Raw genomic sequence first — 25295 nt, forward strand, 5'->3', positions numbered from 1 at the left:
CAGTTTTAGCGCCACCTAAGGTCCGATCTCCATGAAACTCGGCATGCTTCCTCACCATGTTAAGACACATATGCTGATCAATTTTTGTGCAGTTCTGAGTTTTTGTTTAGGATTTATAGGCTTTTGAGTGTATTTTGACACGCCCCTTTTCTTAAATGACCCACTTATAGCCACCCAAATGCAAAAAATACACTTTTTTTTGATAATTATTAATCTAGAGAGTCCAAAGAACTGTCCTAGACTGGTTTGGTTCTGATTGGGCAAAAAACCAGGGACTAGTTCGCACAAGTAGGTTTTGGACAAAATTGGCCATAACTTTTTTTTTTTGGGCCCAAATCGAATTTGGAGATATACATCTTGTTCGTCTTGAGCCAAGGATTACAGGGATGTGGAAATTGTGATTCTAGCATAAACGACCTAGGAGTTATGAGCAATTTAGTACTTTTGGTTGCTCTAGCGCCACCTATGGGCCAATCTGGCTCATACTTTGATAACCTCTCCTCGATTTTTGTACTACCATCTGGCAAAGTTTCAAAGCTCCAGCTCTTTTGGTTTGGGCTGCACGACGCGTTTTAGGGGAGAAGAATAATAATAAAAATCCTTACAATTACAATAGGTTTTCAACACTTCGTGCTTGAACACCTAATAATGACGGTACCTTTTTGCCAGTTTTAGCGCCACCTAAGGTCCGATCTCCATGAAACTCGGCATGCTTCCTCACCATGTTAAGACACATATGCTGATCAATTTTTGTGCAGTTCTGAGTTTTTGTTTAGGATTTATAGGCTTTTGAGTGTATTTTGACACGCCCCTTTTCTTAAATGACCCACTTATAGCCACCCAAATGCAAAAAATACACTTTTTTTTGATAATTATTAATCTAGAGAGTCCAAAGAACTGTCCTAGACTGGTTTGGTTCTGATTGGGCAAAAAACCAGGGACTAGTTCGCACAAGTAGGTTTTGGACAAAATTGGCCATAACTTTTTTTTTTTGGGCCCAAATCGAATTTGGAGATATACATCTTGTTCGTCTTGAGCCAAGGATTACAGGGATGTGGAAATTGTGATTCTAGCATAAACGACCTAGGAGTTATGAGCAATTTAGTACTTTTGGTTGCTCTAGCGCCACCTATGGGCCAATCTGGCTCATACTTTGATAACCTCTCCTCGATTTTTGTACTACCATCTGGCAAAGTTTCAAAGCTCCAGCTCTTTTGGTTTGGGCTGCACGACGCGTTTTAGGGGAGAAGAATAATAATAAAAATCCTTACAATTACAATAGGTTTTCAACACTTCGTGCTTGAACACCTAATAATGACGGTACCTTTTTGCCAGTTTTAGCGCCACCTAAGGTCCGATCTCCATGAAACTCGGCATGCTTCCTCACCATGTTAAGACACATATGCTGATCAATTTTTGTGCAGTTCTGAGTTTTTGTTTAGGATTTATAGGCTTTTGAGTGTATTTTGACACGCCCCTTTTCTTAAATGACCCACTTATAGCCACCCAAATGCAAAAAATACACTTTTTTTTGATAATTATTAATCTAGAGAGTCCAAAGAACTGTCCTAGACTGGTTTGGTTCTGATTGGGCAAAAAACCAGGGACTAGTTCGCACAAGTAGGTTTTGGACAAAATTGGCCATAACTTTTTTTTTTTGGGCCCAAATCGAATTTGGAGATATACATCTTGTTCGTCTTGAGCCAAGGATTACAGGGATGTGGAAATTGTGATTCTAGCATAAACGACCTAGGAGTTATGAGCAATTTAGTACTTTTGGTTGCTCTAGCGCCACCTATGGGCCAATCTGGCTCATACTTTGATAACCTCTCCTCGATTTTTGTACTACCATCTGGCAAAGTTTCAAAGCTCCAGCTCTTTTGGTTTGGGCTGCACGACGCGTTTTAGGGGAGAAGAATAATAATAAAAATCCTTACAATTACAATAGGTTTTCAACACTTCGTGCTTGAACACCTAATAATGACGGTACCTTTTTGCCAGTTTTAGCGCCACCTAAGGTCCGATCTCCATGAAACTCGGCATGCTTCCTCACCATGTTAAGACACATATGCTGATCAATTTTTGTGCAGTTCTGAGTTTTTGTTTAGGATTTATAGGCTTTTGAGTGTATTTTGACACGCCCCTTTTCTTAAATGACCCACTTATAGCCACCCAAATGCAAAAAATACACTTTTTTTTGATAATTATTAATCTAGAGAGTCCAAAGAACTGTCCTAGACTGGTTTGGTTCTGATTGGGCAAAAAACCAGGGACTAGTTCGCACAAGTAGGTTTTGGACAAAATTGGCCATAACTTTTTTTTTTTGGGCCCAAATCGAATTTGGAGATATACATCTTGTTCGTCTTGAGCCAAGGATTACAGGGATGTGGAAATTGTGATTCTAGCATAAACGACCTAGGAGTTATGAGCAATTTAGTACTTTTGGTTGCTCTAGCGCCACCTATGGGCCAATCTGGCTCATACTTTGATAACCTCTCCTCGATTTTTGTACTACCATCTGGCAAAGTTTCAAAGCTCCAGCTCTTTTGGTTTGGGCTGCACGACGCGTTTTAGGGGAGAAGAATAATAATAAAAATCCTTACAATTACAATAGGTTTTCAACACTTCGTGCTTGAACACCTAATAATGACGGTACCTTTTTGCCAGTTTTAGCGCCACCTAAGGTCCGATCTCCATGAAACTCGGCATGCTTCCTCACCATGTTAAGACACATATGCTGATCAATTTTTGTGCAGTTCTGAGTTTTTGTTTAGGATTTATAGGCTTTTGAGTGTATTTTGACACGCCCCTTTTCTTAAATGACCCACTTATAGCCACCCAAATGCAAAAAATACACTTTTTTTTGATAATTATTAATCTAGAGAGTCCAAAGAACTGTCCTAGACTGGTTTGGTTCTGATTGGGCAAAAAACCAGGGACTAGTTCGCACAAGTAGGTTTTGGACAAAATTGGCCATAACTTTTTTTTTTTGGGCCCAAATCGAATTTGGAGATATACATCTTGTTCGTCTTGAGCCAAGGATTACAGGGATGTGGAAATTGTGATTCTAGCATAAACGACCTAGGAGTTATGAGCAATTTAGTACTTTTGGTTGCTCTAGCGCCACCTATGGGCCAATCTGGCTCATACTTTGATAACCTCTCCTCGATTTTTGTACTACCATCTGGCAAAGTTTCAAAGCTCCAGCTCTTTTGGTTTGGGCTGCACGACGCGTTTTAGGGGAGAAGAATAATAATAAAAATCCTTACAATTACAATAGGTTTTCAACACTTCGTGCTTGAACACCTAATAATGACGGTACCTTTTTGCCAGTTTTAGCGCCACCTAAGGTCCGATCTCCATGAAACTCGGCATGCTTCCTCACCATGTTAAGACACATATGCTGATCAATTTTTGTGCAGTTCTGAGTTTTTGTTTAGGATTTATAGGCTTTTGAGTGTATTTTGACACGCCCCTTTTCTTAAATGACCCACTTATAGCCACCCAAATGCAAAAAATACACTTTTTTTTGATAATTATTAATCTAGAGAGTCCAAAGAACTGTCCTAGACTGGTTTGGTTCTGATTGGGCAAAAAACCAGGGACTAGTTCGCACAAGTAGGTTTTGGACAAAATTGGCCATAACTTTTTTTTTTTGGGCCCAAATCGAATTTGGAGATATACATCTTGTTCGTCTTGAGCCAAGGATTACAGGGATGTGGAAATTGTGATTCTAGCATAAACGACCTAGGAGTTATGAGCAATTTAGTACTTTTGGTTGCTCTAGCGCCACCTATGGGCCAATCTGGCTCATACTTTGATAACCTCTCCTCGATTTTTGTACTACCATCTGGCAAAGTTTCAAAGCTCCAGCTCTTTTGGTTTGGGCTGCACGACGCGTTTTAGGGGAGAAGAATAATAATAAAAATCCTTACAATTACAATAGGTTTTCAACACTTCGTGCTTGAACACCTAATAATGACGGTACCTTTTTGCCAGTTTTAGCGCCACCTAAGGTCCGATCTCCATGAAACTCGGCATGCTTCCTCACCATGTTAAGACACATATGCTGATCAATTTTTGTGCAGTTCTGAGTTTTTGTTTAGGATTTATAGGCTTTTGAGTGTATTTTGACACGCCCCTTTTCTTAAATGACCCACTTATAGCCACCCAAATGCAAAAAATACACTTTTTTTTGATAATTATTAATCTAGAGAGTCCAAAGAACTGTCCTAGACTGGTTTGGTTCTGATTGGGCAAAAAACCAGGGACTAGTTCGCACAAGTAGGTTTTGGACAAAATTGGCCATAACTTTTTTTTTTTGGGCCCAAATCGAATTTGGAGATATACATCTTGTTCGTCTTGAGCCAAGGATTACAGGGATGTGGAAATTGTGATTCTAGCATAAACGACCTAGGAGTTATGAGCAATTTAGTACTTTTGGTTGCTCTAGCGCCACCTATGGGCCAATCTGGCTCATACTTTGATAACCTCTCCTCGATTTTTGTACTACCATCTGGCAAAGTTTCAAAGCTCCAGCTCTTTTGGTTTGGGCTGCACGACGCGTTTTAGGGGAGAAGAATAATAATAAAAATCCTTACAATTACAATAGGTTTTCAACACTTCGTGCTTGAACACCTAATAATGACGGTACCTTTTTGCCAGTTTTAGCGCCACCTAAGGTCCGATCTCCATGAAACTCGGCATGCTTCCTCACCATGTTAAGACACATATGCTGATCAATTTTTGTGCAGTTCTGAGTTTTTGTTTAGGATTTATAGGCTTTTGAGTGTATTTTGACACGCCCCTTTTCTTAAATGACCCACTTATAGCCACCCAAATGCAAAAAATACACTTTTTTTTGATAATTATTAATCTAGAGAGTCCAAAGAACTGTCCTAGACTGGTTTGGTTCTGATTGGGCAAAAAACCAGGGACTAGTTCGCACAAGTAGGTTTTGGACAAAATTGGCCATAACTTTTTTTTTTTGGGCCCAAATCGAATTTGGAGATATACATCTTGTTCGTCTTGAGCCAAGGATTACAGGGATGTGGAAATTGTGATTCTAGCATAAACGACCTAGGAGTTATGAGCAATTTAGTACTTTTGGTTGCTCTAGCGCCACCTATGGGCCAATCTGGCTCATACTTTGATAACCTCTCCTCGATTTTTGTACTACCATCTGGCAAAGTTTCAAAGCTCCAGCTCTTTTGGTTTGGGCTGCACGACGCGTTTTAGGGGAGAAGAATAATAATAAAAATCCTTACAATTACAATAGGTTTTCAACACTTCGTGCTTGAACACCTAATAATGACGGTACCTTTTTGCCAGTTTTAGCGCCACCTAAGGTCCGATCTCCATGAAACTCGGCATGCTTCCTCACCATGTTAAGACACATATGCTGATCAATTTTTGTGCAGTTCTGAGTTTTTGTTTAGGATTTATAGGCTTTTGAGTGTATTTTGACACGCCCCTTTTCTTAAATGACCCACTTATAGCCACCCAAATGCAAAAAATACACTTTTTTTTGATAATTATTAATCTAGAGAGTCCAAAGAACTGTCCTAGACTGGTTTGGTTCTGATTGGGCAAAAAACCAGGGACTAGTTCGCACAAGTAGGTTTTGGACAAAATTGGCCATAACTTTTTTTTTTTGGGCCCAAATCGAATTTGGAGATATACATCTTGTTCGTCTTGAGCCAAGGATTACAGGGATGTGGAAATTGTGATTCTAGCATAAACGACCTAGGAGTTATGAGCAATTTAGTACTTTTGGTTGCTCTAGCGCCACCTATGGGCCAATCTGGCTCATACTTTGATAACCTCTCCTCGATTTTTGTACTACCATCTGGCAAAGTTTCAAAGCTCCAGCTCTTTTGGTTTGGGCTGCACGACGCGTTTTAGGGGAGAAGAATAATAATAAAAATCCTTACAATTACAATAGGTTTTCAACACTTCGTGCTTGAACACCTAATAATGACGGTACCTTTTTGCCAGTTTTAGCGCCACCTAAGGTCCGATCTCCATGAAACTCGGCATGCTTCCTCACCATGTTAAGACACATATGCTGATCAATTTTTGTGCAGTTCTGAGTTTTTGTTTAGGATTTATAGGCTTTTGAGTGTATTTTGACACGCCCCTTTTCTTAAATGACCCACTTATAGCCACCCAAATGCAAAAAATACACTTTTTTTTGATAATTATTAATCTAGAGAGTCCAAAGAACTGTCCTAGACTGGTTTGGTTCTGATTGGGCAAAAAACCAGGGACTAGTTCGCACAAGTAGGTTTTGGACAAAATTGGCCATAACTTTTTTTTTTTGGGCCCAAATCGAATTTGGAGATATACATCTTGTTCGTCTTGAGCCAAGGATTACAGGGATGTGGAAATTGTGATTCTAGCATAAACGACCTAGGAGTTATGAGCAATTTAGTACTTTTGGTTGCTCTAGCGCCACCTATGGGCCAATCTGGCTCATACTTTGATAACCTCTCCTCGATTTTTGTACTACCATCTGGCAAAGTTTCAAAGCTCCAGCTCTTTTGGTTTGGGCTGCACGACGCGTTTTAGGGGAGAAGAATAATAATAAAAATCCTTACAATTACAATAGGTTTTCAACACTTCGTGCTTGAACACCTAATAATGACGGTACCTTTTTGCCAGTTTTAGCGCCACCTAAGGTCCGATCTCCATGAAACTCGGCATGCTTCCTCACCATGTTAAGACACATATGCTGATCAATTTTTGTGCAGTTCTGAGTTTTTGTTTAGGATTTATAGGCTTTTGAGTGTATTTTGACACGCCCCTTTTCTTAAATGACCCACTTATAGCCACCCAAATGCAAAAAATACACTTTTTTTTGATAATTATTAATCTAGAGAGTCCAAAGAACTGTCCTAGACTGGTTTGGTTCTGATTGGGCAAAAAACCAGGGACTAGTTCGCACAAGTAGGTTTTGGACAAAATTGGCCATAACTTTTTTTTTTTGGGCCCAAATCGAATTTGGAGATATACATCTTGTTCGTCTTGAGCCAAGGATTACAGGGATGTGGAAATTGTGATTCTAGCATAAACGACCTAGGAGTTATGAGCAATTTAGTACTTTTGGTTGCTCTAGCGCCACCTATGGGCCAATCTGGCTCATACTTTGATAACCTCTCCTCGATTTTTGTACTACCATCTGGCAAAGTTTCAAAGCTCCAGCTCTTTTGGTTTGGGCTGCACGACGCGTTTTAGGGGAGAAGAATAATAATAAAAATCCTTACAATTACAATAGGTTTTCAACACTTCGTGCTTGAACACCTAATAATGACGGTACCTTTTTGCCAGTTTTAGCGCCACCTAAGGTCCGATCTCCATGAAACTCGGCATGCTTCCTCACCATGTTAAGACACATATGCTGATCAATTTTTGTGCAGTTCTGAGTTTTTGTTTAGGATTTATAGGCTTTTGAGTGTATTTTGACACGCCCCTTTTCTTAAATGACCCACTTATAGCCACCCAAATGCAAAAAATACACTTTTTTTTGATAATTATTAATCTAGAGAGTCCAAAGAACTGTCCTAGACTGGTTTGGTTCTGATTGGGCAAAAAACCAGGGACTAGTTCGCACAAGTAGGTTTTGGACAAAATTGGCCATAACTTTTTTTTTTTGGGCCCAAATCGAATTTGGAGATATACATCTTGTTCGTCTTGAGCCAAGGATTACAGGGATGTGGAAATTGTGATTCTAGCATAAACGACCTAGGAGTTATGAGCAATTTAGTACTTTTGGTTGCTCTAGCGCCACCTATGGGCCAATCTGGCTCATACTTTGATAACCTCTCCTCGATTTTTGTACTACCATCTGGCAAAGTTTCAAAGCTCCAGCTCTTTTGGTTTGGGCTGCACGACGCGTTTTAGGGGAGAAGAATAATAATAAAAATCCTTACAATTACAATAGGTTTTCAACACTTCGTGCTTGAACACCTAATAATGACGGTACCTTTTTGCCAGTTTTAGCGCCACCTAAGGTCCGATCTCCATGAAACTCGGCATGCTTCCTCACCATGTTAAGACACATATGCTGATCAATTTTTGTGCAGTTCTGAGTTTTTGTTTAGGATTTATAGGCTTTTGAGTGTATTTTGACACGCCCCTTTTCTTAAATGACCCACTTATAGCCACCCAAATGCAAAAAATACACTTTTTTTTGATAATTATTAATCTAGAGAGTCCAAAGAACTGTCCTAGACTGGTTTGGTTCTGATTGGGCAAAAAACCAGGGACTAGTTCGCACAAGTAGGTTTTGGACAAAATTGGCCATAACTTTTTTTTTTTGGGCCCAAATCGAATTTGGAGATATACATCTTGTTCGTCTTGAGCCAAGGATTACAGGGATGTGGAAATTGTGATTCTAGCATAAACGACCTAGGAGTTATGAGCAATTTAGTACTTTTGGTTGCTCTAGCGCCACCTATGGGCCAATCTGGCTCATACTTTGATAACCTCTCCTCGATTTTTGTACTACCATCTGGCAAAGTTTCAAAGCTCCAGCTCTTTTGGTTTGGGCTGCACGACGCGTTTTAGGGGAGAAGAATAATAATAAAAATCCTTACAATTACAATAGGTTTTCAACACTTCGTGCTTGAACACCTAATAATGACGGTACCTTTTTGCCAGTTTTAGCGCCACCTAAGGTCCGATCTCCATGAAACTCGGCATGCTTCCTCACCATGTTAAGACACATATGCTGATCAATTTTTGTGCAGTTCTGAGTTTTTGTTTAGGATTTATAGGCTTTTGAGTGTATTTTGACACGCCCCTTTTCTTAAATGACCCACTTATAGCCACCCAAATGCAAAAAATACACTTTTTTTTGATAATTATTAATCTAGAGAGTCCAAAGAACTGTCCTAGACTGGTTTGGTTCTGATTGGGCAAAAAACCAGGGACTAGTTCGCACAAGTAGGTTTTGGACAAAATTGGCCATAACTTTTTTTTTTTGGGCCCAAATCGAATTTGGAGATATACATCTTGTTCGTCTTGAGCCAAGGATTACAGGGATGTGGAAATTGTGATTCTAGCATAAACGACCTAGGAGTTATGAGCAATTTAGTACTTTTGGTTGCTCTAGCGCCACCTATGGGCCAATCTGGCTCATACTTTGATAACCTCTCCTCGATTTTTGTACTACCATCTGGCAAAGTTTCAAAGCTCCAGCTCTTTTGGTTTGGGCTGCACGACGCGTTTTAGGGGAGAAGAATAATAATAAAAATCCTTACAATTACAATAGGTTTTCAACACTTCGTGCTTGAACACCTAATAATGACGGTACCTTTTTGCCAGTTTTAGCGCCACCTAAGGTCCGATCTCCATGAAACTCGGCATGCTTCCTCACCATGTTAAGACACATATGCTGATCAATTTTTGTGCAGTTCTGAGTTTTTGTTTAGGATTTATAGGCTTTTGAGTGTATTTTGACACGCCCCTTTTCTTAAATGACCCACTTATAGCCACCCAAATGCAAAAAATACACTTTTTTTTGATAATTATTAATCTAGAGAGTCCAAAGAACTGTCCTAGACTGGTTTGGTTCTGATTGGGCAAAAAACCAGGGACTAGTTCGCACAAGTAGGTTTTGGACAAAATTGGCCATAACTTTTTTTTTTTGGGCCCAAATCGAATTTGGAGATATACATCTTGTTCGTCTTGAGCCAAGGATTACAGGGATGTGGAAATTGTGATTCTAGCATAAACGACCTAGGAGTTATGAGCAATTTAGTACTTTTGGTTGCTCTAGCGCCACCTATGGGCCAATCTGGCTCATACTTTGATAACCTCTCCTCGATTTTTGTACTACCATCTGGCAAAGTTTCAAAGCTCCAGCTCTTTTGGTTTGGGCTGCACGACGCGTTTTAGGGGAGAAGAATAATAATAAAAATCCTTACAATTACAATAGGTTTTCAACACTTCGTGCTTGAACACCTAATAATGACGGTACCTTTTTGCCAGTTTTAGCGCCACCTAAGGTCCGATCTCCATGAAACTCGGCATGCTTCCTCACCATGTTAAGACACATATGCTGATCAATTTTTGTGCAGTTCTGAGTTTTTGTTTAGGATTTATAGGCTTTTGAGTGTATTTTGACACGCCCCTTTTCTTAAATGACCCACTTATAGCCACCCAAATGCAAAAAATACACTTTTTTTTGATAATTATTAATCTAGAGAGTCCAAAGAACTGTCCTAGACTGGTTTGGTTCTGATTGGGCAAAAAACCAGGGACTAGTTCGCACAAGTAGGTTTTGGACAAAATTGGCCATAACTTTTTTTTTTTGGGCCCAAATCGAATTTGGAGATATACATCTTGTTCGTCTTGAGCCAAGGATTACAGGGATGTGGAAATTGTGATTCTAGCATAAACGACCTAGGAGTTATGAGCAATTTAGTACTTTTGGTTGCTCTAGCGCCACCTATGGGCCAATCTGGCTCATACTTTGATAACCTCTCCTCGATTTTTGTACTACCATCTGGCAAAGTTTCAAAGCTCCAGCTCTTTTGGTTTGGGCTGCACGACGCGTTTTAGGGGAGAAGAATAATAATAAAAATCCTTACAATTACAATAGGTTTTCAACACTTCGTGCTTGAACACCTAATAATGACGGTACCTTTTTGCCAGTTTTAGCGCCACCTAAGGTCCGATCTCCATGAAACTCGGCATGCTTCCTCACCATGTTAAGACACATATGCTGATCAATTTTTGTGCAGTTCTGAGTTTTTGTTTAGGATTTATAGGCTTTTGAGTGTATTTTGACACGCCCCTTTTCTTAAATGACCCACTTATAGCCACCCAAATGCAAAAAATACACTTTTTTTTGATAATTATTAATCTAGAGAGTCCAAAGAACTGTCCTAGACTGGTTTGGTTCTGATTGGGCAAAAAACCAGGGACTAGTTCGCACAAGTAGGTTTTGGACAAAATTGGCCATAACTTTTTTTTTTTGGGCCCAAATCGAATTTGGAGATATACATCTTGTTCGTCTTGAGCCAAGGATTACAGGGATGTGGAAATTGTGATTCTAGCATAAACGACCTAGGAGTTATGAGCAATTTAGTACTTTTGGTTGCTCTAGCGCCACCTATGGGCCAATCTGGCTCATACTTTGATAACCTCTCCTCGATTTTTGTACTACCATCTGGCAAAGTTTCAAAGCTCCAGCTCTTTTGGTTTGGGCTGCACGACGCGTTTTAGGGGAGAAGAATAATAATAAAAATCCTTACAATTACAATAGGTTTTCAACACTTCGTGCTTGAACACCTAATAATGACGGTACCTTTTTGCCAGTTTTAGCGCCACCTAAGGTCCGATCTCCATGAAACTCGGCATGCTTCCTCACCATGTTAAGACACATATGCTGATCAATTTTTGTGCAGTTCTGAGTTTTTGTTTAGGATTTATAGGCTTTTGAGTGTATTTTGACACGCCCCTTTTCTTAAATGACCCACTTATAGCCACCCAAATGCAAAAAATACACTTTTTTTTGATAATTATTAATCTAGAGAGTCCAAAGAACTGTCCTAGACTGGTTTGGTTCTGATTGGGCAAAAAACCAGGGACTAGTTCGCACAAGTAGGTTTTGGACAAAATTGGCCATAACTTTTTTTTTTTGGGCCCAAATCGAATTTGGAGATATACATCTTGTTCGTCTTGAGCCAAGGATTACAGGGATGTGGAAATTGTGATTCTAGCATAAACGACCTAGGAGTTATGAGCAATTTAGTACTTTTGGTTGCTCTAGCGCCACCTATGGGCCAATCTGGCTCATACTTTGATAACCTCTCCTCGATTTTTGTACTACCATCTGGCAAAGTTTCAAAGCTCCAGCTCTTTTGGTTTGGGCTGCACGACGCGTTTTAGGGGAGAAGAATAATAATAAAAATCCTTACAATTACAATAGGTTTTCAACACTTCGTGCTTGAACACCTAATAATGACGGTACCTTTTTGCCAGTTTTAGCGCCACCTAAGGTCCGATCTCCATGAAACTCGGCATGCTTCCTCACCATGTTAAGACACATATGCTGATCAATTTTTGTGCAGTTCTGAGTTTTTGTTTAGGATTTATAGGCTTTTGAGTGTATTTTGACACGCCCCTTTTCTTAAATGACCCACTTATAGCCACCCAAATGCAAAAAATACACTTTTTTTTGATAATTATTAATCTAGAGAGTCCAAAGAACTGTCCTAGACTGGTTTGGTTCTGATTGGGCAAAAAACCAGGGACTAGTTCGCACAAGTAGGTTTTGGACAAAATTGGCCATAACTTTTTTTTTTTGGGCCCAAATCGAATTTGGAGATATACATCTTGTTCGTCTTGAGCCAAGGATTACAGGGATGTGGAAATTGTGATTCTAGCATAAACGACCTAGGAGTTATGAGCAATTTAGTACTTTTGGTTGCTCTAGCGCCACCTATGGGCCAATCTGGCTCATACTTTGATAACCTCTCCTCGATTTTTGTACTACCATCTGGCAAAGTTTCAAAGCTCCAGCTCTTTTGGTTTGGGCTGCACGACGCGTTTTAGGGGAGAAGAATAATAATAAAAATCCTTACAATTACAATAGGTTTTCAACACTTCGTGCTTGAACACCTAATAATGACGGTACCTTTTTGCCAGTTTTAGCGCCACCTAAGGTCCGATCTCCATGAAACTCGGCATGCTTCCTCACCATGTTAAGACACATATGCTGATCAATTTTTGTGCAGTTCTGAGTTTTTGTTTAGGATTTATAGGCTTTTGAGTGTATTTTGACACGCCCCTTTTCTTAAATGACCCACTTATAGCCACCCAAATGCAAAAAATACACTTTTTTTTGATAATTATTAATCTAGAGAGTCCAAAGAACTGTCCTAGACTGGTTTGGTTCTGATTGGGCAAAAAACCAGGGACTAGTTCGCACAAGTAGGTTTTGGACAAAATTGGCCATAACTTTTTTTTTTTGGGCCCAAATCGAATTTGGAGATATACATCTTGTTCGTCTTGAGCCAAGGATTACAGGGATGTGGAAATTGTGATTCTAGCATAAACGACCTAGGAGTTATGAGCAATTTAGTACTTTTGGTTGCTCTAGCGCCACCTATGGGCCAATCTGGCTCATACTTTGATAACCTCTCCTCGATTTTTGTACTACCATCTGGCAAAGTTTCAAAGCTCCAGCTCTTTTGGTTTGGGCTGCACGACGCGTTTTAGGGGAGAAGAATAATAATAAAAATCCTTACAATTACAATAGGTTTTCAACACTTCGTGCTTGAACACCTAATAATGACGGTACCTTTTTGCCAGTTTTAGCGCCACCTAAGGTCCGATCTCCATGAAACTCGGCATGCTTCCTCACCATGTTAAGACACATATGCTGATCAATTTTTGTGCAGTTCTGAGTTTTTGTTTAGGATTTATAGGCTTTTGAGTGTATTTTGACACGCCCCTTTTCTTAAATGACCCACTTATAGCCACCCAAATGCAAAAAATACACTTTTTTTTGATAATTATTAATCTAGAGAGTCCAAAGAACTGTCCTAGACTGGTTTGGTTCTGATTGGGCAAAAAACCAGGGACTAGTTCGCACAAGTAGGTTTTGGACAAAATTGGCCATAACTTTTTTTTTTTGGGCCCAAATCGAATTTGGAGATATACATCTTGTTCGTCTTGAGCCAAGGATTACAGGGATGTGGAAATTGTGATTCTAGCATAAACGACCTAGGAGTTATGAGCAATTTAGTACTTTTGGTTGCTCTAGCGCCACCTATGGGCCAATCTGGCTCATACTTTGATAACCTCTCCTCGATTTTTGTACTACCATCTGGCAAAGTTTCAAAGCTCCAGCTCTTTTGGTTTGGGCTGCACGACGCGTTTTAGGGGAGAAGAATAATAATAAAAATCCTTACAATTACAATAGGTTTTCAACACTTCGTGCTTGAACACCTAATAATGACGGTACCTTTTTGCCAGTTTTAGCGCCACCTAAGGTCCGATCTCCATGAAACTCGGCATGCTTCCTCACCATGTTAAGACACATATGCTGATCAATTTTTGTGCAGTTCTGAGTTTTTGTTTAGGATTTATAGGCTTTTGAGTGTATTTTGACACGCCCCTTTTCTTAAATGACCCACTTATAGCCACCCAAATGCAAAAAATACACTTTTTTTTGATAATTATTAATCTAGAGAGTCCAAAGAACTGTCCTAGACTGGTTTGGTTCTGATTGGGCAAAAAACCAGGGACTAGTTCGCACAAGTAGGTTTTGGACAAAATTGGCCATAACTTTTTTTTTTTGGGCCCAAATCGAATTTGGAGATATACATCTTGTTCGTCTTGAGCCAAGGATTACAGGGATGTGGAAATTGTGATTCTAGCATAAACGACCTAGGAGTTATGAGCAATTTAGTACTTTTGGTTGCTCTAGCGCCACCTATGGGCCAATCTGGCTCATACTTTGATAACCTCTCCTCGATTTTTGTACTACCATCTGGCAAAGTTTCAAAGCTCCAGCTCTTTTGGTTTGGGCTGCACGACGCGTTTTAGGGGAGAAGAATAATAATAAAAATCCTTACAATTACAATAGGTTTTCAACACTTCGTGCTTGAACACCTAATAATGACGGTACCTTTTTGCCAGTTTTAGCGCCACCTAAGGTCCGATCTCCATGAAACTCGGCATGCTTCCTCACCATGTTAAGACACATATGCTGATCAATTTTTGTGCAGTTCTGAGTTTTTGTTTAGGATTTATAGGCTTTTGAGTGTATTTTGACACGCCCCTTTTCTTAAATGACCCACTTATAGCCACCCAAATGCAAAAAATACACTTTTTTTTGATAATTATTAATCTAGAGAGTCCAAAGAACTGTCCTAGACTGGTTTGGTTCTGATTGGGCAAAAAACCAGGGACTAGTTCGCACAAGTAGGTTTTGGACAAAATTGGCCATAACTTTTTTTTTTTGGGCCCAAATCGAATTTGGAGATATACATCTTGTTCGTCTTGAGCCAAGGATTACAGGGATGTGGAAATTGTGATTCTAGCATAAACGACCTAGGAGTTATGAGCAATTTAGTACTTTTGGTTGCTCTAGCGCCACCTATGGGCCAATCTGGCTCATACTTTGATAACCTCTCCTCGATTTTTGTACTACCATCTGGCAAAGTTTCAAAGCTCCAGCTCTTTTGGTTTGGGCTGCACGACGCGTTTTAGGGGAGAAGAATAATAATAAAAATCCTTACAATTACAATAGGTTTTCAACACTTCGTGCTTGAACACCTAATAATGACGGTACCTTTTTGCCAGTTTTAGCGCCACCTAAGGTCCGATCTCCATGAAACTCGGCATGCTTCCTCACCATGTTAAGACACATATGCTGATCAATTTTTGTGCAGTTCTGAGTTTTTGTTTAGGATTTATAGGCTTTTGAGTGTATTTTGACACGCCCCTTTTCTTAAATGACCCACTTATAGCCACCCAAATGCAAAAAATACACTTTTTTTTGATAATTATTAATCTAGAGAGTCCAAAGAACTGTCCTAGACTGGTTTGGTTCTGATTGGGCAAAAAACCAGGGACTAGTTCGCACAAGTAGGTTTTGGACAAAATTGGCCATAACTTTTTTTTTTTGGGCCCAAATCGAATTTGGAGATATACATCTTGTTCGTCTTGAGCCAAGGATTACAGGGATGTGGAAATTGTGATTCTAGCATAAACGACCTAGGAGTTATGAGCAATTTAGTACTTTTGGTTGCTCTAGCGCCACCTATGGGCCAATCTGGCTCATACTTTGATAACCTCTCCTCGATTTTTGTACTACCATCTGGCAAAGTTTCAAAGCTCCAGCTCTTTTGGTTTGGGCTGCACGACGCGTTTTAGGGGAGAAGAATAATAATAAAAATCCTTACAATTACAATAGGTTTTCAACACTTCGTGCTTGAACACCTAATAATGACGGTACCTTTTTGCCAGTTTTAGCGCCACCTAAGGTCCGATCTCCATGAAACTCGGCATGCTTCCTCACCATGTTAAGACACATATGCTGATCAATTTTTGTGCAGTTCTGAGTTTTTGTTTAGGATTTATAGGCTTTTGAGTGTATTTTGACACGCCCCTTTTCTTAAATGACCCACTTATAGCCACCCAAATGCAAAAAATACACTTTTTTTTGATAATTATTAATCTAGAGAGTCCAAAGAACTGTCCTAGACTGGTTTGGTTCTGATTGGGCAAAAAACCAGGGACTAGTTCGCACAAGTAGGTTTTGGACAAAATTGGCCATAACTTTTTTTTTTTGGGCCCAAATCGAATTTGGAGATATACATCTTGTTCGTCTTGAGCCAAGGATTACAGGGATGTGGAAATTGTGATTCTAGCATAAACGACCTAGGAGTTATGAGCAATTTAGTACTTTTGGTTGCTCTAGCGCCACCTATGGGCCAATCTGGCTCATACTTTGATAACCTCTCCTCGATTTTTGTACTACCATCTGGCAAAGTTTCAAAGCTCCAGCTCTTTTGGTTTGGGCTGCACGACGCGTTTTAGGGGAGAAGAATAATAATAAAAATCCTTACAATTACAATAGGTTTTCAACACTTCGTGCTTGAACACCTAATAATGACGGTACCTTTTTGCCAGTTTTAGCGCCACCTAAGGTCCGATCTCCATGAAACTCGGCATGCTTCCTCACCATGTTAAGACACATATGCTGATCAATTTTTGTGCAGTTCTGAGTTTTTGTTTAGGATTTATAGGCTTTTGAGTGTATTTTGACACGCCCCTTTTCTTAAATGACCCACTTATAGCCACCCAAATGCAAAAAATACACTTTTTTTTGATAATTATTAATCTAGAGAGTCCAAAGAACTGTCCTAGACTGGTTTGGTTCTGATTGGGCAAAAAACCAGGGACTAGTTCGCACAAGTAGGTTTTGGACAAAATTGGCCATAACTTTTTTTTTTTGGGCCCAAATCGAATTTGGAGATATACATCTTGTTCGTCTTGAGCCAAGGATTACAGGGATGTGGAAATTGTGATTCTAGCATAAACGACCTAGGAGTTATGAGCAATTTAGTACTTTTGGTTGCTCTAGCGCCACCTATGGGCCAATCTGGCTCATACTTTGATAACCTCTCCTCGATTTTTGTACTACCATCTGGCAAAGTTTCAAAGCTCCAGCTCTTTTGGTTTGGGCTGCACGACGCGTTTTAGGGGAGAAGAATAATAATAAAAATCCTTACAATTACAATAGGTTTTCAACACTTCGTGCTTGAACACCTAATAATGACGGTACCTTTTTGCCAGTTTTAGCGCCACCTAAGGTCCGATCTCCATGAAACTCGGCATGCTTCCTCACCATGTTAAGACACATATGCTGATCAATTTTTGTGCAGTTCTGAGTTTTTGTTTAGGATTTATAGGCTTTTGAGTGTATTTTGACACGCCCCTTTTCTTAAATGACCCACTTATAGCCACCCAAATGCAAAAAATACACTTTTTTTTGATAATTATTAATCTAGAGAGTCCAAAGAACTGTCCTAGACTGGTTTGGTTCTGATTGGGCAAAAAACCAGGGACTAGTTCGCACAAGTAGGTTTTGGACAAAATTGGCCATAACTTTTTTTTTTTGGGCCCAAATCGAATTTGGAGATATACATCTTGTTCGTCTTGAGCCAAGGATTACAGGGATGTGGAAATTGTGATTCTAGCATAAACGACCTAGGAGTTATGAGCAATTTAGTACTTTTGGTTGCTCTAGCGCCACCTATGGGCCAATCTGGCTCATACTTTGATAACCTCTCCTCGATTTTTGTACTACCATCTGGCAAAGTTTCAAAGCTCCAGCTCTTTTGGTTTGGGCTGCACGACGCGTTTTAGGGGAGAAGAATAATAATAAAAATCCTTACAATTACAATAGGTTTTCAACACTTCGTGCTTGAACACCTAATAATGACGGTACCTTTTTGCCAGTTTTAGCGCCACCTAAGGTCCGATCTCCATGAAACTCGGCATGCTTCCTCACCATGTTAAGACACATATGCTGATCAATTTTTGTGCAGTTCTGAGTTTTTGTTTAGGATTTATAGGCTTTTGAGTGTATTTTGACACGCCCCTTTTCTTAAATGACCCACTTATAGCCACCCAAATGCAAAAAATACACTTTTTTTTGATAATTATTAATCTAGAGAGTCCAAAGAACTGTCCTAGACTGGTTTGGTTCTGATTGGGCAAAAAACCAGGGACTAGTTCGCACAAGTAGGTTTTGGACAAAATTGGCCATAACTTTTTTTTTTTGGGCCCAAATCGAATTTGGAGATATACATCTTGTTCGTCTTGAGCCAAGGATTACAGGGATGTGGAAATTGTGATTCTAGCATAAACGACCTAGGAGTTATGAGCAATTTAGTACTTTTGGTTGCTCTAGCGCCACCTATGGGCCAATCTGGCTCATACTTTGATAACCTCTCCTCGATTTTTGTACTACCATCTGGCAAAGTTTCAAAGCTCCAGCTCTTTTGGTTTGGGCTGCACGACGCGTTTTAGGGGAGAAGAATAATAATAAAAATCCTTACAATTACAATAGGTTTTCAACACTTCGTGCTTGAACACCTAATAATGACGGTACCTTTTTGCCAGTTTTAGCGCCACCTAAGGTCCGATCTCCATGAAACTCGGCATGCTTCCTCACCATGTTAAGACACATATGCTGATCAATTTTTGTGCAGTTCTGAGTTTTTGTTTAGGATTTATAGGCTTTTGAGTGTATTTTGACACGCCCCTTTTCTTAAATGACCCACTTATAGCCACCCAAATGCAAAAAATACACTTTTTTTTGATAATTATTAATCTAGAGAGTCCAAAGAACTGTCCTAGACTGGTTTGGTTCTGATTGGGCAAAAAACCAGGGACTAGTTCGCACAAGTAGGTTTTGGACAAAATTGGCCATAACTTTTTTTTTTTGGGCCCAAATCGAATTTGGAGATATACATCTTGTTCGTCTTGAGCCAAGGATTACAGGGATGTGGAAATTGTGATTCTAGCATAAACGACCTAGGAGTTATGAGCAATTTAGTACTTTTGGTTGCTCTAGCGCCACCTATGGGCCAATCTGGCTCATACTTTGATAACCTCTCCTCGATTTTTGTACTACCATCTGGCAAAGTTTCAAAGCTCCAGCTCTTTTGGTTTGGGCTGCACGACGCGTTTTAGGGGAGAAGAATAATAATAAAAATCCTTACAATTACAATAGGTTTTCAACACTTCGTGCTTGAACACCTAATAATGACGGTACCTTTTTGCCAGTTTTAGCGCCACCTAAGGTCCGATCTCCATGAAACTCGGCATGCTTCCTCACCATGTTAAGACACATATGCTGATCAATTTTTGTGCAGTTCTGAGTTTTTGTTTAGGATTTATAGGCTTTTGAGTGTATTTTGACACGCCCCTTTTCTTAAATGACCCACTTATAGCCACCCAAATGCTTTTTTTTTTTGGGCCCAAATCGAATTTGGAGATATACATCTTGTTCGTCTTGAGCCAAGGATTACAGGGATGTGGAAATTGTGATTCTAGCATAAACGACCTAGGAGTTATGAGCAATTTAGTACTTTTGGTTGCTCTAGCGCCACCTATGGGCCAATCTGGCTCATACTTTGATAACCTCTCCTCGATTTTTGTACTACCATCTGGCAAAGTTTCAAAGCTCCAGCTCTTTTGGTTTGGGCTGCACGACGCGTTTTAGGGGAGAAGAATAATAATAAAAATCCTTACAATTACAATAGGTTTTCAACACTTCGTGCTTGAACACCTAATAATGACGGTACCTTTTTGCCAGTTTTAGCGCCACCTAAGGTCCGATCTCCATGAAACTCGGCATGCTTCCTCACCATGTTAAGACACATATGCTGATCAATTTTTGTGCAGTTCTGAGTTTTTGTTTAGGATTTATAGGCTTTTGAGTGTATTTTGACACGCCCCTTTTCTTAAATGACCCACTTATAGCCACCCAAATGCTTTTTTTTTTTGGGCCCAAATCGAATTTGGAGATATACATCTTGTTCGTCTTGAGCCAAGGATTACAGGGATGTGGAAATTGTGATTCTAGCATAAACGACCTAGGAGTTATGAGCAATTTAGTACTTTTGGTTGCTCTAGCGCCACCTATGGGCCAATCTGGCTCATACTTTGATAACCTCTCCTCGATTTTTGTACTACCATCTGGCAAAGTTTCAAAGCTCCAGCTCTTTTGGTTTGGGCTGCACGACGCGTTTTAGGGGAGAAGAATAATAATAAAAATCCTTACAATTACAATAGGTTTTCAACACTTCGTGCTTGAACACCTAATAATGACGGTACCTTTTTGCCAGTTTTAGCGCCACCTAAGGTCCGATCTCCATGAAACTCGGCATGCTTCCTCACCATGTTAAGACACATATGCTGATCAATTTTTGTGCAGTTCTGAGTTTTTGTTTAGGATTTATAGGCTTTTGAGTGTATTTTGACACGCCCCTTTTCTTAAATGACCCACTTATAGCCACCCAAATGCAAAAAATACACTTTTTTTTGATAATTATTAATCTAGAGAGTCCAAAGAACTGTCCTAGACTGGTTTGGTTCTGATTGGGCAAAAAACCAGGGACTAGTTCGCACAAGTAGGTTTTGGACAAAATTGGCCATAACTTTTTTTTTTTGGGCCCAAATCGAATTTGGAGATATACATCTTGTTCGTCTTGAGCCAAGGATTACAGGGATGTGGAAATTGTGATTCTAGCATAAACGACCTAGGAGTTATGAGCAATTTAGTACTTTTGGTTGCTCTAGCGCCACCTATGGGCCAATCTGGCTCATACTTTGATAACCTCTCCTCGATTTTTGTACTACCATCTGGCAAAGTTTCAAAGCTCCAGCTCTTTTGGTTTGGGCTGCACGACGCGTTTTAGGGGAGAAGAATAATAATAAAAATCCTTACAATTACAATAGGTTTTCAACACTTCGTGCTTGAACACCTAATAATGACGGTACCTTTTTGCCAGTTTTAGCGCCACCTAAGGTCCGATCTCCATGAAACTCGGCATGCTTCCTCACCATGTTAAGACACATATGCTGATCAATTTTTGTGCAGTTCTGAGTTTTTGTTTAGGATTTATAGGCTTTTGAGTGTATTTTGACACGCCCCTTTTCTTAAATGACCCACTTATAGCCACCCAAATGCAAAAAATACACTTTTTTTTGATAATTATTAATCTAGAGAGTCCAAAGAACTGTCCTAGACTGGTTTGGTTCTGATTGGGCAAAAAACCAGGGACTAGTTCGCACAAGTAGGTTTTGGACAAAATTGGCCATAACTTTTTTTTTTTTGGGCCCAAATCGAATTTGGAGATATACATCTTGTTCGTCTTGAGCCAAGGATTACAGGGATGTGGAAATTGTGATTCTAGCATAAACGACCTAGGAGTTATGAGCAATTTAGTACTTTTGGTTGCTCTAGCGCCACCTATGGGCCAATCTGGCTCATACTTTGATAACCTCTCCTCGATTTTTGTACTACCATCTGGCAAAGTTTCAAAGCTCCAGCTCTTTTGGTTTGGGCTGCACGACGCGTTTTAGGGGAGAAGAATAATAATAAAAATCCTTACAATTACAATAGGTTTTCAACACTTCGTGCTTGAACACCTAATAATGACGGTACCTTTTTGCCAGTTTTAGCGCCACCTAAGGTCCGATCTCCATGAAACTCGGCATGCTTCCTCACCATGTTAAGACACATATGCTGATCAATTTTTGTGCAGTTCTGAGTTTTTGTTTAGGATTTATAGGCTTTTGAGTGTATTTTGACACGCCCCTTTTCTTAAATGACCCACTTATAGCCACCCAAATGCAAAAAATACACTTTTTTTTGATAATTATTAATCTAGAGAGTCCAAAGAACTGTCCTAGACTGGTTTGGTTCTGATTGGGCAAAAAACCAGGGACTAGTTCGCACAAGTAGGTTTTGGACAAAATTGGCCATAACTTTTTTTTTTTGGGCCCAAATCGAATTTGGAGATATACATCTTGTTCGTCTTGAGCCAAGGATTACAGGGATGTGGAAATTGTGATTCTAGCATAAACGACCTAGGAGTTATGAGCAATTTAGTACTTTTGGTTGCTCTAGCGCCACCTATGGGCCAATCTGGCTCATACTTTGATAACCTCTCCTCGATTTTTGTACTACCATCTGGCAAAGTTTCAAAGCTCCAGCTCTTTTGGTTTGGGCTGCACGACGCGTTTTAGGGGAGAAGAATAATAATAAAAATCCTTACAATTACAATAGGTTTTCAACACTTCGTGCTTGAACACCTAATAATGACGGTACCTTTTTGCCAGTTTTAGCGCCACCTAAGGTCCGATCTCCATGAAACTCGGCATGCTTCCTCACCATGTTAAGACACATATGCTGATCAATTTTTGTGCAGTTCTGAGTTTTTGTTTAGGATTTATAGGCTTTTGAGTGTATTTTGACACGCCCCTTTTCTTAACCTCTTCCACTCTAACGCCCCGTGGGCGGGGCCTAGAGCTACGTCATTATATTAAAACTTATTTTTTTTAATGTTTCTGGAGATACTATCACACCATATATAGTATCATTTTAAATCTTAAAATCTCATCTTTACACAGAATATAATTACATTTGTCTATATGGAACACAAATAATTAATATAAAGCTTTAAAAAACAATCGTCACAAAATAGCTCCTCCCTCAAAATGGCGATGCAGAAATGTAAACATGAAATGTATTTTTTACCTATTTCACAAAAAAGAAAAGTCATACATCAAAAGAAAGCTCTCATTCCCAGGAATGTGACTGTGTAGTTTGTTTTATTGTTTTAACATCATAGTTCAAATTATCATCAAAAGTATCGCGCAGTAAAATATGATTTCTGTGAAAAAACAAAGACAAATGTCTCCTTTCTACTTCGATTACAGGTGATCTAAGCTCAAATCAGCCACAAACTCTATATAATATTTTACCCTAGAATGTTTTCCGTCGATTGAGCACATTTGTACTTTTCTGTGAGCTCTTCTTGGTAAATAATCCACTGTTGTGTCGCGGATGTCCGGAACACAAAACGCGCTGGAATGGAGAAACACGCGATCTACATGTCATCATCCAAACGTGCACGCGTCCTCTAAACATGCCGATGATATACATATCAGGCACGTGTTCAAAGCTGAGGATGTCAGCTTCACAATCATATGTCAATCATGCATTTAGTCTATGCTTTAGTCCAATCAGATCCTGAAACAGCCGACGAATCAGCGGAGTAGGTGGGCGGGATTACGACGTTGTTGTTGATAGGCGCGTCATGGTTAGTGAAGAGTGATTTGCAGTGACAGAGACGAGTGAGGGAATATTTGCGGGTGTATTTGTATTTTTTGAGCGTTTTAGATTTAAAAATGGCATATGGAGAGGGAAAAGCAGCAAAAAAAATGTGTTATCTTACGTTGAAGCGATATCAGAAGAGCTTGAATGAGAAATTGACGATGCATCGTGCAACCTGTGACTGAAGTGAAGGCAGCGGCATTTCGCGAGGGAGAGGACATTTCGTTTACGGGTAAGTTCATTTATTACTGCATTTACAATGCTGATAAGTATTTTAGAATTTTTATTTTGAGATCGAAACCTACAGCAATTGAGCCAACTAATTGTTTCTTGACAGAATATGTGGAAACTTTATTTAGCATTTATGTTTTACTAGCAAACATGAGTTACGTGTTCAGTATTTGAATAAAATCAGACTTGAATAAAATTATGTAATTTGGCTAGTTTTGATGCATATATAAAATGTTATATATATATATATATATATATATATATATATATATATATATATATAACGTTATACCATGCAAACAACCAGTTTGTGTGTAATAAAAACGATTTACTTTGTGTTACAGCCGAGACGCATCCGAGAGATGGGCCTGAGACCCCCACACCCACCCTCATATTTCTATTTATGTTATCAATTTGTACAAGTGGTCTGTTTTAATAGACCATATAAAATCTACAAGACTGTTTTAGAAGTTGTTAGTGTCTCCTGAAAGAAAAATAAAATGTTTGTGCTTTTATTCACAAAACACAAGTTATGTTACGTGGTCTCATTCCTTTATGCCATTTTTTATATTGTGTTTTTCAGATATAAAGAATGAAAATCAAGAAAATCAATCAATAATCAAGTAAAGTACTTTAGTACTTTAGGAGTTATGAGCAATTTAGTACTTTTGGTTGCTCTAGCGCCACCTATGGGCCAATCTGGCTCATACTTTGATAACCTCTCCTCGATTTTTGTACTACCATCTGGCAAAGTTTCAAAGCTCCAGCTCTTTTGGTTTGGGCTGCACGACGCGTTTTAGGGGAGAAGAATAATAATAAAAATCCTTACAATTACAATAGGTTTTCAACACTTCGTGCTTGAACACCTAATAATGACGGTACCTTTTTGCCAGTTTTAGCGCCACCTAAGGTCCGATCTCCATGAAACTCGGCATGCTTCCTCACCATGTTAAGACACATATGCTGATCAATTTTTGTGCAGTTCTGAGTTTTTGTTTAGGATTTATAGGCTTTTGAGTGTATTTTGACACGCCCCTTTTCTTAAATGACCCACTTATAGCCACCCAAATGCAAAAAATACACTTTTTTTTGATAATTATTAATCTAGAGAGTCCAAAGAACTGTCCTAGACTGGTTTGGTTCTGATTGGGCAAAAAACCAGGGACTAGTTCGCACAAGTAGGTTTTGGACAAAATTGGCCATAACTTTTTTTTTTTGGGCCCAAATCGAATTTGGAGATATACATCTTGTTCGTCTTGAGCCAAGGATTACAGGGATGTGGAAATTGTGATTCTAGCATAAACGACCTAGGAGTTATGAGCAATTTAGTACTTTTGGTTGCTCTAGCGCCACCTATGGGCCAATCTGGCTCATACTTTGATAACCTCTCCTCGATTTTTGTACTACCATCTGGCAAAGTTTCAAAGCTCCAGCTCTTTTGGTTTGGGCTGCACGACGCGTTTTAGGGGAGAAGAATAATAATAAAAATCCTTACAATTACAATAGGTTTTCAACACTTCGTGCTTGAACACCTAATAATGACGGTACCTTTTTGCCAGTTTTAGCGCCACCTAAGGTCCGATCTCCATGAAACTCGGCATGCTTCCTCACCATGTTAAGACACATATGCTGATCAATTTTTGTGCAGTTCTGAGTTTTTGTTTAGGATTTATAGGCTTTTGAGTGT

At 39.4% G+C, this 25295-nt stretch overlaps 1 long non-coding RNA gene across 1 annotated transcript; it reads right to left on the reverse strand.

Annotated features, from left to right (window-relative positions):
* Positions 1-201: 201 nt before the first annotated feature.
* LOC306994897 lies at positions 202-19465 on the reverse strand. Its single transcript, XR_013796762.1, has 30 exons — positions 19254-19465; positions 18588-19133; positions 17922-18467; positions 17256-17801; positions 16590-17135; positions 15924-16469; positions 15258-15803; positions 14592-15137; positions 13926-14471; positions 13260-13805; positions 12594-13139; positions 11928-12473; positions 11262-11807; positions 10596-11141; positions 9930-10475; positions 9264-9809; positions 8598-9143; positions 7932-8477; positions 7266-7811; positions 6600-7145; positions 5934-6479; positions 5268-5813; positions 4602-5147; positions 3936-4481; positions 3270-3815; positions 2604-3149; positions 1938-2483; positions 1272-1817; positions 606-1151; positions 202-485 (listed from the first exon to the last, which is right to left on the reverse strand). It is a non-coding gene; the product is annotated as an uncharacterized lncRNA (long non-coding RNA).
* Positions 19466-25295: the final 5830 nt, after the last annotated feature.

The sequence above is a fragment of the Phoxinus phoxinus genome (assembly GCF_949152265.1).
Source record: "Phoxinus phoxinus genome assembly, chromosome: 3".
NCBI lineage: Eukaryota > Metazoa > Chordata > Actinopteri > Cypriniformes > Leuciscidae > Phoxinus > Phoxinus phoxinus.